The following is a 20,089-nucleotide window of genomic DNA, read 5'->3' as shown; positions in this document are numbered from 1 at the left end:
GCCAGTAAGTCTGAGTTCTCTGCTTTAATGGTTGCCAGACAACTGAAGCGGTCACGACACCGCTCACGTGGATAGAAAACTGTTTGTTGGCAACGAATAAAGGATGCATTATTTTTAAAATATCGGGTTTGCAGCTTTGAAGAACCATATACACAAAGAACGTTGTACGCGTTGAACTCTCGAATGTATTTGACGTGACGTCACTCAAGTTGCGCTGCCGACCAATGACGCCCGCATGGTCGCTTACGATGCGCCTCAAAACGAGAATGTCAAAGGCGCCTCCTAAATTCCACAACCAATGAATTGTGAAAATATTTGGAATTTATGTTCTTAAAGGTCGTTCAAGCAGACAAAATTCAGCAAAGACAAATGCATTTTTTCTTCACGACCTCCGGGCCACCTCGAAAAAAAAAAAAAAAAGAACAACCGCTGGCTACGTGACCTCTACATTGTGATACAGGGAAGCAGCGAATGATACATCGGGGCGACACGGTGTGTTGATCGAGCGGACCACAGCACTGAACGGTCACGCGGCTGTACAGGTGATGTAAGACTTGACCTCAGCCACTGGAACCGGCTCGTGGTTAGAGCTGTGAATTGCAGTATGCTCGTTGGCTGCGCGTTTTAGCTGACCGTCACAAAATCCTAAATGGAATTTTAAAGCCGTATTTTCATTTTCTCTCTGCATGAATGTGTGCGCGTCTAAAGGCGGCCATCACCGCTGCACTGCACCCGTAAAGGTCGGGGAAGAACGCTTTGCAGGTAACAGCCGTCTAGTTCCAAACGGTCCCACCGCTTTGCAAGCAGGCTGTACCACTCTCAGTTATATTCCTTCTTCTTCGGAAGTCCTCTGCTACGTGTCTGCTTATCCGATTACGCGGCTATACCGCCTCAAAATGAAAATGACACAATGCCTCGTTCCTTTTCTCGGTTTGGACAGCATTGTAAAGTTTCCCTGTGTATACCCCCTCATTTGAGTTCGGTAAATGCCTTCGGTGCTGAAGTTTCATATGCCCTTGATTGCCCAGAGAAACGGACGCCGCGGCGCGTCCAAACAACGCGCACGCGAACAAGGACGCCTCGGGAGAGGCGCAGGACGCGAGCATCCGCTGTTCTCCGCCTCTCCCTCCCCGTGTCCTCGTTTGTGTGCGCGCTGTTTGGTCATTACGACGCACTGAAACCAACTCGCTCAGATTTCCTGCTTTGACGCTGCGGGACACGACGAGTTCTGGGGGTAATCACTTTTCGTTAAAAGAAAATAACGCCGTATTTGTTGGCTTCTCATTCTGGTGCCATCATTGACGGACACTTTGTAAATATGAGGCAATCGCACGTGCGTGACAAATTAAACGCTCGATGAAGTTAGGATCAAAAGCGCCTCACTTCGCAACAATGCACCTGAACGGCCAATCGCTGCGTGGCAAGGGAGCGACTCGGACGAATAACAGGGCCAGACGTGCGATTCAACTCGAAAATTTGATTCGCGCTGGGATATCACGCAATGCGAAACGCTATGCCTGCATTGCGTAATGTCACAGCGCAGATCGCAGACAAATTGTGCTCTTGAGTGTGTCGTTAGTCCAATTGGTATTTTTTTAAAACGCGGGTGCCTTAAACGGTGTAGCAAGATATGATCTGCCATCGGCGTTAATTTCTTCAGAAGTTATCCTATCGGGCCCCTTTTGTGGATATACCGGTATGTTAAACCATTTCCCGCGAATATTCATAAGCGAATCTTCCAACGCTTTCCTAATATTGTTTATTTCAGAAAAATTATTGAACAGAGTCGAGCCACAAGTTGACGTAGTCTAACAGAAAAGACACACGGGACAGTTGCTTCGTTGCGAAACTAGATGCTGCTGGGCAAATTTGTACATGGCTAAACAAGACAAAACTAATTGTTAGCGTAGGCTAACAACAAGAAAGACACGCAGGACAAGCGCTTGTTGTGTGCGTTTTTTTCTGTTGTTAGTCTACGTCAACGCTCGTCGCTGTTACGACTTGTTTAGCACCCACATCGGCGCGACTCATAGCCCAGTTATAGCGTCGTTGCGTTAAATCCACAATTTAAACTATCGAAGCTCTGTCTAATAATCATTTACAGCCTGCATGTAAGTTATTCTGGCATTTTTTGGCCTACCGCCATCTGTAAATACAATTAAAAGGGAGTGACAGTAGACCGGAATCGTTTCCCGCGCTGCAAACGGTACATGATCGAAATGACTAAGCACGCACACAACGCTCAAATGAACTTGTGCGCATGCGTGGCGGCATACTCTTCGTACCGTATGTAGTAGCGGAGCAAGTTGAAGTAAGGCACGTTGCGCAGATGTTTGCCGCGCAAGCAGCGCGCCATTCTTCATATCCTGGTGGTTCAGGGCGTCATTTCTATTGTGAAATATGCCATTCTCATCACGACCTCTGTTCTTAAAGGAAGGCACCCTGCAAGAAACACTTTTTTCAACTTTTTTTTTTAAATCTTAAGTGCTTGCAGAGCGTAGTCAACCAACACATCCAATACTTAGATTAAGGGGTCGCAAAGTACTTCAGCCAAAAATTACAGCTCTACGCCGATCAGATAACTTAAAAACTTTTTCTCTCTTTCCCGGTCTTGGCGTTCTTCGACAGCTGGAATTACGTCAATACAACGGTGTATCAGCTACTGGCCGGCTTTGCGTCAGTTGCAACGATGAACGGATTTGATAGCAAATCACGCAGTGCCGCTCCGTGCTAGCGATAACTATAGCTTTCGCCAAGCTTCCAGGGTGAAATCATTTATCGGAAGTGTTGCAGAGTCCCTTTAAGCGCAGCTTGAAATTGGTGCTAGCAATAGTGCCGTCACGAAACAAGCGCTTTCCTCCCTACGAGGACTCGTTGTGCAGTGTAGCCGACCTCAGTTCGTTGTTGCGTTCACTACCATTGGATTTGCCAAAACTCAATACGTATTCGCACACGCACTTATGGAGTGCTGCTCAGATTCGCAAAGTGCAAAACCGCAAAAGAAACGCGATTTCTGCTGTTCTTCTGCCTCAGAGAACAGCATCACGCTGGGAGCTGAACAGGGTTGTTGCCTGCAAGAAGCGAGCAAGGCGTGTGCCGCGCAGCTCCTGTTCATTCTTCGCCAATCACTCGAGTGGATATATCGTAAAGTTCCGGAAGAGCGGCCACCCAGACTACAGAGATATCGAATGAAAAATACGGGCTAGGTGAACTTTCGGGTCAGGTGCGACGAACTGCAAAAAAGTGGCCGTACCACCAACCAAAACTGCGAAGATATCAAGTAAAAAGTGCGAGATGGGGAACTTTGGTGTCAAGTGGGGAAAGCACAAATAAGTGACCGCATCGGTACTTGAATAGATAAATAGCGCTTATTTTTTTTCACTCATCGTCGCTTGAGGCATCGAAAGATGCGTCACTGTCAGAGTCGAACACGAACTGCAACCCTTCGTCCACCATGCACTCCCGAGCTTCGGGTCCCCTCACCGGTTCCGTGCTCGCAGAGGTCAGGCGCTGGTTGAACTCGCAGTCTTCAGAACCGTCAAGGCTTGCCGAGATGCCACACCACTTAAACGATGGCAAGACGGTATCTCCCCGCTCTCCTGTTCTGCCATCTACTAACCCTTCCTCCTTTCTATTCTTCTCATCTAATGTTCCCTCCCTACTCCTCTTGCCATTAAAGCCGGACAGGTTGTGTCTTTTTTGTTCAAGGTCGAGACATGGGCGATGTTCACGGCCGCGGGGCGTTTTCGCGAAGGGAGATCCCAGGGCTTTCGGAGGCTTTCGAAGCTAGCCAGATTTTAGGGGGTGGGCCATCTTTGAGGTCTTTTAGTGCATTAAATATTTCACCCCCAAAGGGATGTGCGCGATGTTTCAGGGGAGGACGGCCTCTCGGAAATTTACTGTACGCGTGATATGTGGGCCTGCAGCAGTCTCTTAGACAAAATGCTTGTACTTCGTAAAGAGTCTTGTACAAGAATTAGGATTGCCTTTTGACAAACGATGTAGGCATTGCAAAGCCTGTATATGTACCAAAGCTTCTTGTTCACGCTCAATGATAACTTAATTCGGTCGTGTATGGCGGAGTGAAAGTTGTAAATACGTATTACGTGTCGTTAATTTCATGTCGCCGTGACTACCATGTAGACATGCATCCATACACCGGAATATTCTTGGAACTGCAGCCTGCATCAACAGTAACTTTCTTCAACTGCAACTAATGATCGTTTGGTACAATATCCCATTTAATTAGCAGAAACATTCGATCAGAAACATCAGCGGCGTAATCAAGATTTCCTCACGGGGTAGGGGACGCACCCCGGAAATGAAAAAAAAAAAAAAACTAGACATTAATTAAAGTTATCAATAAGGAGTCCTGGTATGCATTTGGACTGCTCTACATAACCTCTTGATTTTGTTCATTTTGGCTTTTCTACAGGGATGTTGCAAAGTGGCTGACCGTCTTCGTACGAGCTGACATCGAAGCCACGTAAGCTTGTTGCGTAAGTTCGAACAGAGAAGTAATTATCAGCAGCCGATAGACAGTTAGTAGCTTCGTCCGTTTCGGGTTTAGGAGGGAGGGTACTCGTGGGGGTTGGAGGGGAAGGGAAGGGGGTCGGCCCCTTCGCTTACCCCCCCCCCCTTCCCCTCCCACATCCCTGCTCCTGCTTACGCCGTGGTTCTGCTGTTTGCGTTTTTCCTGGAGCAAGACGTAAAAACAGAATACCTGTGCTTTTGAGATATCTGTAGCCTGAACATGTTTCTTCACGACACATGTCAAGTGCCCACATTGCCTTTCATTTTCTTTCTCCAGCCTTTTGGTACCTATGTTCAAAACTAAAGGAGTAGCTGTGCAAGGGGGCTTAATGTCATCAACATTATTTTCTTACGGAAGAAAAAAAAACACTATTCTTTGCTCTGTGAGCGGAGCGAATGATAGCGAGATTTTAAATGGTAGCGTTCAAAGCGCACTTTGATTCGTCACGGGGAAAACTAAACTATTTGATGACCAAGGAAGCGGTAACACGTCTACTTTTTATATGCTTCCGATTTCGTTTAACACTCAAAGAACGCGTTGAAAAAGCGACGGTGTTTTTGCTCACAATTTGCGCTATTTTCGGGGAGCTTGATATTTCTAGAGGCGGTATATCTGAGGCATCCATTCCCGGCCGCGGTGGCCGCTTTTCTGGTAGAGGCGAAAAGCGAAAACGCCCCTGTGTTCGAGATTTCGGCGCACGTTAAAGATCTCCAGGTGGTCAAAATTAATCCGGAGCCCTCCACTACGGCGTGCCTCATATCCTGTGAAGCGTCGGCGCGTCAAACGCCACAATCAACCAGTCAATATCTAAGGCAATTTTATTTGCTTTCTGGGTTGCACACGATCTTGCATCACCAAATCAAAAAGGCTGACTTAACGTAAGAGCGACTGCGATTTTGGAGAGAAGACATTCTGCTGAGGCATTCAGCATTTTCCACGGCAGCAATCACAAGCTTTATCATCAGGAATTTATATCAAAAGCAAAAACCCGATTGAATAGGTGGTAAAGAGGCTTACCGCGCCTTTTTACACGACATATGGTACGGCACTGCTCAGATTGCAAGCTGGGGGACGTTATTCCAGTACGATACGAGCGCACAGCGAATGTGTGGCGTAAACAAACAGTGCTTACAACTGTAGCTCCTGGTCCTTGAGCGGCATTTATTAGTTTTTGGCCAGTTTAACCCCCCGCGGACACAGCCCCTCCCTGTTTGCCTTTTCTCACATCCGTCTTTAGTGAGCTATACGCACGGTGGCCCGCGGGTGAAGCCCTACAGCTCCGCGCTGCTGAAAGACCGCTGGAACTGACGCGTGCCCCCTGCGCACGCCTCCTGCAGCGCTTTGAAGAAAGCGCGCGCATTCTTCCGAACGCGGACACTTCGGCTCGTGTGTATCGTCCCGTTCCTAACCGCTGTTTGCGTCGAAGGGAACAAAGCCCATGACACGGCCGTTCGCAACCAACCGGAGGAGGTACAGTGCGGAAAACCGAGGAACGAAGCCATAGAACGGCATGGTTTGTGTAACTAGGGTCTGAGGGAAGTTCTGTACATGTGTACGGATAATGTATAAATCGAGCATATGTATACCACGAGAATGTGACAGTATCGAAAAATGAAAGCATAGAAAAGAACTGCCGAGAGTTACCGGTGCTACTACTCGGAATTGAGACAAATGGTGCAGAAAATTTAACTATCCGATATTACAAGCCTGCACAAAATTCAAGAAAAACAAAGACAGCTCAAAAACGGAGCAAGATGAGAACGAGTATACATGCGCTGACCTCGTCTCGTTGCCTCTGGTGTTATCTTGTGTATAACGAACCAGATAACGAGAGTTGACCCTTGGATCTCGCGCAATTTTTTTCCCGCAAGAAAAGAACAGTGCTGCCACATTATAGAATAATTTGTTTGTCGTGGTGAACTGAGCAATCGGCGTCCAAATAGACTAAACGTAATGAGTTTGACGACCGGTATCATCTGGAAAAAAGCTAAAAGCGAACCCCATTTTGACCACACAATGTTAGCATTATTTGGATTCGTAAGTCATTTCCGTTTTGGAGCAATTGGCCACTGGAGCCACGTGAAAATATCCACGAATCAAATTGCGTTTTAAAGAGAAGCTTTCTATGCCTCCCTTGTGCCGTCCATCATTACGCCAAACCGAACTGCAGGAAAGCCGACTTATGGAACGAACGCTTGAAGGAAAAACGCTTCCCGCGGTCGGAATCGAACCCTCGCGTTATGAAGCCGACGTCTATCCGATCGCGCCATTCCGACGCAGTCGAAGCAGTTTGGACGGGAGGAAGTTTCGCGTTGTAACCATCTCTCTCTTAAGTTTCTCTCTCTTAAGGCTTTGATTTCTTTTCGGTTTGCGTTGTGCGTGGACTACCAAGATGCGCACAAACGTGGTGCCGTGTGGTGTGATAGGCGGTATAGCGTTGCGCAAGACGAGGTGCCTGTAGTTACTCAACACGTGTGCCGTCAGCAGCGGTTGTAACACTCGGGAACCTACGACATGGAACAACGTAATGCGTCACGAGATGGCCATAAAATGCTGGCCTCCAATCTGTTCACGGACATTAAGGTGCCCCGCAGATCGCGAGTGAGCGAGAATAACGCCGCAGTTTACCGCCGATACTGCGGGATTAGAAGAGGCCGCATGCTGCGCGGTACTTGTGTTTCACTTGCTGATTACACTTCACCAGAAAAAATACGGCCCGCCCTATAAAAACAGAAATATGTGTGTTACCTCAGAATGTTCGACGCTGATTCTTTTCTCCTGAGTACTATAGACAACCTAGATAGGTATAGTAGTGAGAAACCAGCGAAATTGTGCACGAAACAAGGCATGCCACATTTCTTACTGCTCATGACAATTGGTCGATGCAGTGCAGTATTTACGCAGCATTGAAAAACAAAGAAATGAATCTGAAACCGTAAGGCAAGGTCAAACCATCTTGCCTGTAACGCCACTGAATGGAACGGCCAGCGAACCCGGGCGAAGTCAGAACAAAAAAAAAATCGGATTTGATCATTATTGTGAGTTTGTTTACATGGCACTCGAGGGACCTGTACTGAGCGCTGTTATTGCCACCTCTGTCACTACAACTATACATGTCGACCCACTTTACGCAAGAGTTTTCATGACGCATTTGTTCACTCGGGGCAGCAAGAAATGCATCGTTAACTACTATGCTTGCGTGTATACAGTGCGGTCAACGCCATGCACGTTGCGATAAAACGAGTCGGACATTGGCTTTGAAGTATTTGTGCGGCGTTTCATGAAGATATCACAATAACTGCGGCAGACTGAAGAATTTCTCCTCTGCCAAGTCGCATCGAGGTCCATCGAATGTCCGCTGCACACTCTTTCGAATACATTGCAATTTCTTAGCGTGATTGACATCATATCACCCGACTGCCGCAGCACTTCCGGGCCGATGGCCGCACGCATGCGAAGCTGTTCGTGCTACCTCAGTCGAAATCTTTCGCGCCCGACGGCAACAATAATTCGAAAATGAAATGATAAAAATGATAAAAAAAGATGATTGCACCCGCCACACGCTTGTTTCCAGCTGGAGCGAGTATTTTACATGACGATGCGTGAAAAGCGCGTCAAACCACCAAAGAAGGTCATTGTAGCAGATACATTACAATGGCTCTGTGGCGTGCTAACATATCACTGATTTCGGAAAAACATTGATGTACCAAAATGAACTTAAAAAAATATTCTGCATACAAAGCACTAGGCTCACAATGATGACTCGTTAAAATTAAAAAAAAAAAAAAGGAATGCCAGTCCCTCTCTAATTGAACAATGGCCATAATGTAAGAAAAGCGAGTTGGCTGCTCATTCGGTATAAATACATGCAACATTCCCATGCTAAGCCGCAAGTTGCCGATCTCGGAGACTACGCCTTGAGTGGCTTGTTGATTCCTACACCGAAGAGCTGGCCGGCTGAGAACAAAAATATAGAATTCATTCCTCTTTCGGAATGAATCTGTCACGACACATATCGTTCCTCGACGGCCTACGATATTACAGTGGCACAGGCCTAACTTGTCAACACTTCGCTCTGCTTTCTGGTCTGGCTAGTACGTCACCACTACCAGTGAGGGCTATGTCGAGCGCAAGAAAGTTGGGGCGTACGTACGTACTTCGTTGCGTACACACGGATATCTTTTTCGCTGTATCCAGGCATACGTATATCATTTCGCGATATAATAACTTCAGTTGAACTGGCATATTATACGGTTCTTATACCTGAGCTCTGAACGAGGCCCAAGCTTGCTCTCACAACCTCCGTGCGCGACGTGAAGCGCCTGCTGTCGCCCTCAGCACCGCCGTTCCCTTTCTCCTCGAATGTCAGTGGCCGTCATTACGAAGTGACAAAAGTTCGGGGCTCAGTGCAGCGGGCGTCCTGGCCAGCCGGCAAGGACCAGAGACGCGGGCAGAGAGCTCAGGCGCGCCGGTGCGCATGCGAAAGCGCGCCCCTCCAAGGTCGCAAAGCGGGCGCCCCTTGAGCATGAGCGGGGGAGTGGCGAAACCGTCTTGAGCCACCGCCGACCACGGTGACAAAGGGCGCAGAGAGATGCGCTGGCGCAACGCGATTAGATTTGTGCAAGCAGCGCGAAAGTCTCTGCATGCGGCGGCAGGCGCGTGCTGTCCGGCGATTCGGTCATTGTTGGTGCCAGACGCGGGCCGGCGTGTTAATAGGTGCCTCCGCGGTCGCACAAAAGCGTTCTGGCATCAACGGTGCTGTGCATATATTTGGGCCGCGGGAGGAGAAAGCCTGCCCGTTGTCCCTGCAGCTTTGCAAAAGCGGCACCGTAACGGGACGTCCCCGAGTAGCCATAATAAGGGCCCCGAGCGTCCTCTAATTGCTCGCTGTCGCAAGCAGCTATTATTTCACGCGTCGGTCACCTGTCTGCGGCGCTGGCGGAGACGGGTGACCGAAGTGTCGCCGGATCTCCCAGCTATCCTGAAGCAGTCCGAACAGCCCACGCTCTCTCTCTCTTTGTATGCCGCTCCTTTCAACGAGCCAGGTACGACTCAAGTACGCAATTATACATCATCACCTCTCTCATTGCCGAATGTACGCTACGCGCGCTCCCCCTTCCTTATAAATATCAGGGTTCTAAAAAGTTTCTATGGAAAAGCACTCTGCGAAAGCCGTACTTATTTTAGCACTTTTGCCGGACGGTGAAGGTGAGGAAATTTCATTTCCGCAATGACCACGCCGCGAGGCTGTGCCATACAAGGGGTGGGTGACATCAATGACCGATTTCGCGGCCCCTATCCCTGCTTCCACGATTTTAGCATTTTTCCCTTCTCCCATCGATATTTTCGCACAGGGCGCCTGTAGATTTCTCCGTCATTCCTACTTCTGCCTGCGCTCACTAGCCATACGTTTGAGTAAATGGCATGCTTGCTATTCTTTTAGAGTTTTTATCTTCCCTCGTACATTTATCTTTGTCCTGTGCTTCCTTTGAGAGAAGAGGAGGTGTGCTGGATCAACTCGGGACAGAGGCTTGTCCTTGCTGAACCAGACCCCACATTTTACCACTCACAATTCACGAGCTTGTTACAATGGTTAACGTGGAAAACTGGGCGTGTTGGTACATGAACCAAGGAAACAGCGCAAAAGAAGACGAGATCAGAGAGAGCGCGCACTCTTCGTCGTCCTCTATGTGTCCTCGTCTTTTTTGCGCTGTTTTCTTTGAATGTTGCTACGGGATTTTCTCGAAAAACTACCACCTGAGAGGCATCTGACGCGAGTGCTCAAAACGCGCGGGTAGATGGGAGCGTCTTGGTCAGAAACCAACGAAAATCGTCAACACTGCATTGAGCGTTGTTGTTACGGGGACGGCTGATAAATTATTTTCGTGACCGGCTTGGAAACAGTGTGAGCTTGATGCGCTGGTGACGGTCATGGCTTAGTAATGAGATATCAATGATACGTATTCCTTCTGTCGGCGCGATAGCCTGCTGTTGTGCTGGGAGGCTATAACTATGGATTTAAAAGAAGTAAGCGAACTGGTATGACTCAGAACTTTCTCTGGTGAATTAGCTGAACTGCAGAGAAAGAAGAAGTCCGAAATCCTGCAGCCGTAAACTGATGAAGCATAATCCTTGCATCTGTAAATGGCGTGCTTATGCTTGATTGTCCGGTTGCTCCGTTCAGTTTCAACTCTGTTTTCATCGTACACATAATTTGTACACTTCATACACATTTCCCGATGCGACACGCCTAGCAACTTGCACTAGTTTAAACCATCTTACTTCTTTTTGTTGCTTGTCATGAGATAAGTACTGTCACCATAATTTTTCTGGATAATCTTTCCCATCAATATTCTTCTCAATAAGAGGCCCGGCACCGATGCTTCATCCACATGTTATATCGAATCACGATCAGTGGTCTAAATTAAGGATGAACGCCTACGTGATCGGTTAGCGCCCGTGATGTAACTCGTGATGAGACATTTCCGGGTATAGAGGGTCAGCATACTTGTCTGGCTTTATGAAGCATAATTTCCGCGCAAACTAGGTCTGCTTACTGGGCAAGTGCACAAGAATACAAGTCGTTATATGATTCGCACGCTCACTTCGCTTGCCGTAACGCACCACTTCTTTGTTTTTTTTGCAATACCCGCCGCGCTACTCCCAAGCATCGATTGTCGTACAGTTAAAAAAACCACAAAATCTGGGCGTGTGCAGATTTTGTAGTTCTTTTGAGCGGCCATCTGATAATGCCTTCCCAGCGTCCCACGGCGCGCGCGGCGGCGGCGCAGTTTCTCTTTCGGCGGTCCCACGGAAGAAGCGGAGGAAGCTCAAGAGCCCCGTACCTTGGTCAGCTGGCTGGTTCGGCACACGCGCAAGCACACACACTGGTCGCAGTCCGCGGGGGGGAGCGACGCACAATCCAGCGGCGGCGGCGGCTGTAATCCAGAGCGGGGGGCGAGGACCCCAGGCCGGCTGGTATCCGGGGGCCCGGCGGTGCGTTGCGGCGGCAGGAGCGCTCGTGCCAAGGGAGCCGCTTGCACTGAGAGCACGCGGCAAGACGTCGGCTTCCCCCTCGCCCAGGAAGGGGGCACGCCTGATCGGGGTCGGTGGGCCTGCCGAGGTGATTCCTCACCACTCCGCCAATGAGCTGCTCTTCTGCCCACGAGGGGGCGGACGACGGCACCCTTTCTCGCTAAGAGAAAGTGCCGGACGCGTGCGCGCCTCCTGGGCCGCCCTGCCTGCAGCCCCGCCGGCCGCCTGCCGGGGCCCGGGCCGCGGGCCGGCCACCGTTCTTGCCCGGCGCCGGCACTGCGTCGTCGGACGCGCACGACTCGGGACCGTCGCGCGCGGCTTGTTCATTATTCATCTGTTTGCCTGTTTCAGACCCCCCGAGTGTCGGAACTTCCTTCCCTGCTGCGTCCTGTCAAAATGAAGACTCGGGACGAACGAGACGAGCCTCAGAGATTTCTTTTCGTCTAAAATCCTCCGAGTTTTTCGACCTTTGCGCCTAAAGTGTCTACCTTACCTCCTCTAGCATTAGTTTTTTTTTTTTTTTAATTTCCCAAAGGCATGTGTCCGACGCGACAGGAGACGTGTAATTATTACGACTGCAAAGCAGTTCCAGTCTTTGCAAGAAAAAGTACAGGCGGGGACATTTGTTTCGAAGAATGACTCGTCGGCGTTGACTTAACACACTATTGTTTTTATTCTACAGTTGAATCACGCAAGCCACTCTTCACTTTTTTCTTCTTTCAGAAATCTCGTCTTGAAAACACGTGCCACAAACTAACTGTTTTGGTTTGGTTCTTAGTATAGGCGGAGGGAGCTCATGGAACTTCCTTATCTTCGTTTTGCTTGTTTTCACTTCTCTGATATTGAAACTAGTAACCACTGAGCACTAGTGCCATGCAAACTACGAGTACGGCTGTTTGCACATTACGTTGCTGCGCACTGGTGCGCTGCTTCTACTCGTAAACAAAACTGGATGGTTAGGAATAAACGCACCGCATTCGCAGCCCTACCTTCTGATGAAATTAATTAATAAGTTTTGATTTCATAGGGAAAAAAAATACCTATCGGATCTCAATAACGCGGTTACATATTTATTTTACCAATGAAATGTTTTCAGAACGCGGTAAATAAACGCGTCCATCTCTTGGATTAGGTGTGCATGAAATATTCTAGCCAAATATTACTACTCTGCGCATATCAGACAAGTTAAAAAGTCGCTCAAATGATTTTTCTCGCTTGCTCGGTGTTCTATGTCTGGCCATTGTTTGCGTGCTCGAGTGGCGTCACAGCAGCAATATGGCCGCTTTTCTGTTGGAGCAATAAACTCATTCGACGACCACTTTAAAGGAAATCGCTAGAACAGAAAAGCAGAGTAGAGGTATCTGCTGCGGCGAGCAAATCGCGTAGTGCCGTTCTTCGCTGGCGATGCCCACACACGAAAGAAAGAGTAAAGCGTTCGTCTCATCGCTGCAGGGACACATTATATTTCTACCAGTAGGGCCTGAAATAAAGATTTAACCTAGAAGCCTTACACCTGTTGCGTACAGTTAATAAATTCTGAGTATTGACTGGTCTATGAACACATGCTACTCATTTCATTCGTTCCACGTTATAAGCTGCGCCAATACGCATTGGTTTCTTTCCGCTTTCAAAAAATTAACTGAACAGATGTGATATGGGTTAACCGTTTTTGGCACTGCCTGAGTCGAAACGTTTGGAAAATGTCTTGAGCAGCCTCGTCTCGTTATCCGGTTATCCAAAATAAATAAATTACTCCAGCGTTGCTGCCGCCAGTCTGTTTTAGCGCCAAATGAGGGAGCTCAGTCCTCCCCCCTCCCAACGTGAGGTGGCAGAGGCACTCTATCGAACGAGTGCTGGTAACGAGCATCACCTGTATCTCGTTCTGCTCAACGAAACGGAAATACTGAAACGTTAAAGGCAAATGACAAGGGGGAAAAAAACCTTTACAAAAATTAGCCCAATTGTTGATAGCATCTGCACTTTCTGCGCTCACAGGTACACTCAAAGGCTAACCTCTGGTTCAGCTTTACCACAGTGCACTCAGTTGTCCAATCGATGCAGCTAAATGGTCTCATTGTTTTTGCCTGCTCAAAGCCGCTCCAACCAGCTCCAAGCAGCTCCGTATTTTATTTGCCCATAAAACGTCTATGGCGGGAGCAGTTTTGGGCTGCTTGGCGCTTCTCAGAGCTGCTCTGAGCAGGCAAAAAAAAAAAAAAATAAAGAAAAAGAAAAAGAGACCTAAACATGAAATTTCGGTGAATGACGATGTCGAGCATACGATTAGGCTGAACAGTTCCGTCTGCTCTGTGCCATCATACACTGCAACCACACTGTTTTGCATTTCTCAGTGTCACTGCAAAGATCACAGTTTTGAGTCGATGGATGCATATTGCTCTTATTCGCCGAATTTACTTTGTTAGCGGCGTAGATAGGACACTCGAGTGAATCGTGGTGGAGCTAGACCACGGTATTATTACTGTTCTGTCTCAAATGGACACACGCCGTTGCTTTCATTCGCCAACGTGGTTTGTTGGAAGCATAAATTGGTCGCTAGAGTTTTCATCGTGTTGAAGCTGGACCACGGGATTGCCTTAGAGTGTACAGGTGATCCAAAAGTTAAGCGGAGCACGCGAGCGATGTCCAGACTGAGCAGAACTGCATGCCAATAGCCGCGTTTACATGAATGCGACAGAATGCGATAGCAGCGCGTCAGATTTCCTAGCGCATCACGAGTAATGAGATGCGCTAGCGTTTACATGTAGCGCATTACCCTTGGTGCGATGGTGGCGCCATACGGTGTCGCACATCGAAGGTAAAGCAGCGTTTCTGGCGCTTCCAAAGCTTGCGGCACGGCTGGTTCTGTTCTTTTTTCACGACTCGCATTTTCTGGCGTCTTACACTCGATTTAGACGTTTTTAAATGCAAAGCTGCGTTTGCAGGGCTTACTTTTCTTGTCGACATAATTTCTAATGCGATGCGCTCGCGTTTACATGCACTTCGAAAGTCGACTTACGCGTCTCAATCCACCCCGGTCTGGCGCATTAATGCGACGCGCTTTCCTAGCGCATTAGCCCCGTTTACATGCATGCGATGCGCTAGAAAATTGATGCGATGCGATGCGATGCGCCACTTGTCGCATTCATGTAAACGCGGCTAATGCGATCTACGAGTAGATGCGTCGGAGATAGCGAGAGTGCGTCGGTGCATCCGGCAGGCCTATCTCAACGTTCCGACTCTCGCCCAAGGAGGTTGTATAGAACTTTTATACAACCTCCTTGCTCTCGCCCTGCAGTCGTCGCCTCGAGCAAAGCCCGCTGCTGTCGTTCGTGCTCGCCAGGGGCGCTTTTAATCAAATCGAATCGTTTATTTTCCTTTATTTTACAAGGAAAGGCACCACCACAAAAAGCCTCCGTTAAAAGTAGCTTGATGAGGCGACTGCCCGGGCTCTGACAACGGCAACATAATGACCATACGCGATAATATTAGATTTACACATGTTGTGAAAAAACCGAGGAAAAAAAAAGCAGCAAAAAATACAGAAACAACAAAAAAAGGGACATTTAAGCTCAAATCACAGCCGTGACGAACTCGGGAGTAAGCGGAAATGCTGATGAAGGGTAACAATTATACAATTGCTACAATATTGGCGATGAAAATCACTATATATCATGTCTTTACATTCAGCAAATAAAGAGTGTTTTTGAAATTTGTTTCCAAAGGAAGGCGGTAAACATAGGAAATATCGGAAATAGTGATGAAGGGTCACTTTATATAATTGCCAAATTGTCTAAAAACGACGTTGCATAAAAAGACGTGTGCCGTGATCCGTGTTCACAATAAAAACTCCGAAGTGGTCATAACAAACCTGGAGGCCATCCACTACGTCATGTCTCGCCATATTCACTTACAGGGTGGTTTGCATATATATATATATATATATATATATATATATATATATATATATATATATATATATATATATATATATATATATATATATCACGAATGAATGGATAAGCTCGCCGGGAATATCAAAACTCTACGCCGATGCCCACGCGTTATGAAGCCGACGTCTATTCGATTGCGCCATTGCAACACGGCCTAAGCAGCTTGGATTTTGAATTTTCACTTTGATTCAGGTCGCATGGGAGAAAGCTTCGCGTTTTAACCTTCAAAAGGGGCTTTTATTATTAATTTTCGTTATCACTAGGCTTCACCTTGCGACTCATAATGTGGGAAAGCCAGCTTCCAAGCTTACACCGATCATCTTAAAGTCAGCTTCACTTCTGACACAAATGCATAGCTTGGAAGACATTATAATGCGGGCAATATACGCCACCTTATATCAAATTATGAAGCACCGGAAGCGAACGGTTAAAAGGTGGGGAGCCGCTATTTTCGGTCTACAAATGTAAAAAAAAAAGAAAAAAAAACAGAGGAGGTACTTTACATCAGCTCCGCTGTAAAAGGCTACGTGTCCGGGCTGCTCGCAGAGGTTGCCTTATTGCCTTTTTACTGCTACCTAAAGGAAGCCTGCACTTGTTCATAATTATATTCATGTCAATGCACCCGGGCATCGATTCGTTCTTCCAGCAAGGCTTTCGCTTCCAGGCAGTTTGTACGGGGCTATGGTCTCGCGGCGCCGAGCAAAATATCACCTTCTAAAATAATTTGTTTGTTTCTCTGGTGTAATAAAGCCAATTTGTGTTGAAGTAGCTGGTCTTCAACCGGGTCACTTGCTTAGTTCCGTTGAGCATCTATCTGTATTGTGAAAGCAATGCAGCCAATACCTCCATGGAGTTCTTTTCTTGTTTTGTTTTCATGCGTTTCCTTGAGCCAAGCATGATGTTGGTCGCACTTGCCGAATTGATCTACGACCGTTTAAACCACATGGCGCCGAAAACTCGCCGCCCGCCGAATTGCGAGCCACAGAACTCACGCAGAATGAAAGTGGCGGCATTCGTCACGAAGCAGAAAGCCCGCACACCGCTGAAGACCGAGTTTTCAAGCGAAGCTTTCTACGCCTTACTTGTGCCGTTGTCTGGAGAAAACGCTTTGCAGGAGAGAAAACTTATACAATTGGTTTCTGCAAAGGCACATCAAGTGCCTCGAGAAAAAAATAGTGGTTGATCCCTTTTTCATAGGAATCGGTACAACACGAGAGTGAAATGTGCCTTCACAGGAGCAGTTGAATGTTTATTGTGCATCGATCAATCGCTATTTATGTCTTTTCGGTATGGCACCGTTAGACGCATCAACATTACACACTAGATTACACGCGCCGGAGCACTGCGTAAATCCGACTGAAACCACTGGCGCTCGCTAACCGTGCGAACGAAACCGATCTGGTTGTCTGCGAATCGTTTAGTGAAGTGACTGAAGTCACGGTACGCTGCAGCGAAAGGAGCACGATTTGCGGGTCGGCAGCTGTCTTGTGGGTGTGCTTGGAGACCCGGAAGTCCTGCTGGCGGGTCGCTTCGGTAAAGATGCGACCACTTCGGTCGTACTCCGCGGCGTGTACGGCAGACGGTTGAGTCGCGAAGAGCTCAGCTTGTGGAACACGAGAGGCAGTTCGCGGCCCGCAGCAGTAGCGCGGGCCGCGAACTATCGCCGCTCATTAGCGTCACAACGCACTACTTCGATTCACCTCTCCCAGACGACAGCACCATCTGCATAGAGGTTCTTATAGGAAAGGATATAAGGCGCGTTCGTAGAGCTAAACAGGCGTGAGTAAAAAAAAAAGTCCTAGCCCAGTTGGCAGAGCTTCTCACACCTCCTGTTGCGGCCAGAGTGATCGTGGGCTCAAAACCTAGCGCCGCCGCGGCCGCAGGGGACTTTTTCTGGTAATGTCATTTCCGTGACGGATATGACGTCCGTGAGGTATTGTGGTACCCTAAAACACATTCGTGTTAAAAAAAAAGTTTCCCGTTGTCGGAATCGAGCCCCTTGCCTTATGAAGCCGACGTCTATCTGATTCGCCATTCCGACACGGTCGAGGCAGTTTGGATTTGCTTTGATTTTTTTTTACGACGTGGACAATTATGTGATTGCATAGTGTATTAAAAGTGCCCGTGACGAGCAATGATGGCAGCAGCGCGATTTCGCTGGAGCCGGTGATTAGACGAGCGTTAATTACTAAGCCAAGATCGGCTGCGCCCGCAAACCCTGGCTATCTGCGGCGCATCTACTTATAGATCGCGCTGGCATGGCCCGGTTTGGCCACCGCTCGCGTGCTCCGTTTAGCTTTTGGATCGTCTGTACATGTGATCGGGTTTCAAAAAAAAAAACTTTTTTTTTTAGAATTTGCACCCGTCCATGTAATTTGTGCGCGTTCCGCGTTCTTGTTTTTCGTGCTCATTTATTTGTTTTCTTTGAACACGTCAAACCAACTGTGCCATCAGTTTTCGCTCTTACGATGTAAATCCAGTTGCAAGCACAGCCGACGCAGCTCCCTCCACTGTATAGTTGCGTAGGCAAGATGGCATGGCCGGTGAGTGTCAGAGCGAATGCGCGGCTGCCAAGACGAGCCAAGGAACGTGAAAGGAAGCAGCCTACCAAGCTGATGCGGGAACTCGTCCCACGCTACGCTAACGCACCTCGATTTTTCTTTTCGAATCAAGGTTTACGTTGCCCTATCCTATCCTCGTTTACATTTCTCACATTTTTTGTTATGGGCATATTGGGTTTTTACGCCTGCAAGAGCGGGCCAAAGGTTGAAATTGGAAAACAAATATCTTAAGCGTCTAGGCGCACGATTATTTCCCGCAATCCTCACGAAACTCGTGGCCTTATGCGGCGGTTTCTCTTCCGTCGTCGTTACCCGCAAGCGTTGTTTTAGCAGGGTCGCCCTCATCAGTTTCCACTGAGTGGCGTTTGTGAGTCGCACCCAGTTTTTCCTGCAGGCTGCCTGTCTTGCCCCTGAATATAATATCGAGAATTGGGAAGCTTGGTGAGGCCATCAAGCAAGCTTGTTAGTTGAAGACAATCGTGCGTGATGCTTTGTTTCCTTCGGAATGGTGCCATTTCAAAAGGCGCCGGTAGATGAACGAAGCCCCTGGCGAAAATAAGACCAACTATGAGCCAAGTTTTAGAACGCTCCTTACCTCACTGAGAATACATCAGGACAGACTTGGCTTACTTTGAAACTTTTAAGGAATAATTTTTAAGGTTTAATAACAGTTCAGGGCTCCGTGATCGTGCAGATCGAAACCTGTTTGTGGTGCTCCGCAAACAGATTTCGGCGTACGAGAACGTGCAGCCTTGAACTTAACTAAGCTGCTTTAAAGTGAGTGCCTAGCCTGGGGGCGTGTGTTATATGGTTAAAAGGTTCAGTTTTGCTGGGGCCTCGGAGTCGAAAGTGTGGCTTTGCGTTGCGGGGAACGTATGTTACGAGGCAGGACAGTTACTCTTCCTGCGTAGCATGTAGTCCCAGGAATAACCCTGATATAGTGGATAGCTACCCTTCTTCTGCAGACGTTTCATGGCCTATATCGTAACATTTGCGCGGCATGTTTCGTTTCACTTTTTTTTTCTTGTAATTATTGTTTGGTAACGTTCACAAAAAGGTACTCTAATTTCTATAATTCGGATTTCTAATTTCTATAGTGAAAATTTTAGTGGTATGACTGAACAATTCGGATGCTGTAAAATGTCCTAAGAATCAAGTTATGTTAAAGTTGTCTGCTTTACTTTTTGAAGTGAAGCAGAACTTCACTCGCGTCACCGGATCGCTAATGATCACAAACGACTAGGTGGCGTTATACGAGAATATACCAAAATTGTAAAATGTATAATGCGGTATGATGCACAAATAGTTTTGTTAGGAAATAAACAGTCGCGAGCACACAGAAATAAAAAAAAAGAAATACAGACAATCCAGTGAAGGCAACATGGTTGCCGCTTGTCTTCTACATAGCAGGAATACGCTACTGAATGGATGCAAAGCAGTGGATAATAACCAAATAATTACATAATTTCGTTCATTTAGAATGGGCAGAATCTGAGCTAGTTGGATCATTTGTTGGTTCATTTGTTTCAAATAACCTTAGCGCGCGGGAAGCCATTACGGAAAAAGGCCAAATAACATGGTGAGCAATGAAGCAGCCATGTGGAAAATCATTGCGCAAAAAGGGGCAAACAATAAAGCAAATACTCAAGGAGCAATGTATGAACAGGGTCTTAAAACAAACGGTACGTACGCAATCCATCTGGTTGTGATGCATTATTGCAAAAAAAAAAAAAAAGAATGAACGGTGAAACCTTCAATAAAAACTCCATTAAAAGAAAAGACGCTTCAGCGTTCAAGAATAGTACTCGTTCGGAGGAAACGTTTTCTTTAATGAAGCTTCCAGTGACGTTTACATCTGTGACAGGCGTCTATTTCTTCTTTTAATTTTACCTATAAGATCAAGAAAAAGAACATGCATGGAAGGAGTCGTTGATAAGAAGCGTGCCTATTTTCCTCCTGGCATCACAGGATCACACAATGCCTGTGTACTGCACACTAAAAGATCCCCATAC

The 20,089-nt window shown here is 47.5% G+C and overlaps 1 protein-coding gene across 1 annotated transcript in view; it reads right to left on the bottom strand.

Annotated features, from left to right (window-relative positions):
- The window catches only part of LOC144155837 (uncharacterized), a 148,097-nt gene extending 136,524 nt beyond the window's left edge, over positions 1-11,573 (bottom strand). The window contains exon 1 of the mRNA XM_077687514.1: positions 11,380-11,573. The gene's annotated coding sequence lies outside the window, so the exon portion shown is untranslated. The remainder of the gene's footprint in view (positions 1-11,379) is intronic.
- Positions 11,574-20,089: the final 8,516 nt, after the last annotated feature.

This window comes from Haemaphysalis longicornis, unplaced genomic scaffold (genome assembly GCF_048455015.1).
Source record: "Haemaphysalis longicornis isolate Haplotype H1 unplaced genomic scaffold, Haemaphysalis longicornis Haplotype H1 scaffold_1, whole genome shotgun sequence".
NCBI lineage: Eukaryota > Metazoa > Arthropoda > Arachnida > Ixodida > Ixodidae > Haemaphysalis > Haemaphysalis longicornis.
This window is presented reverse-complemented; position numbering and strand designations above follow the sequence as displayed.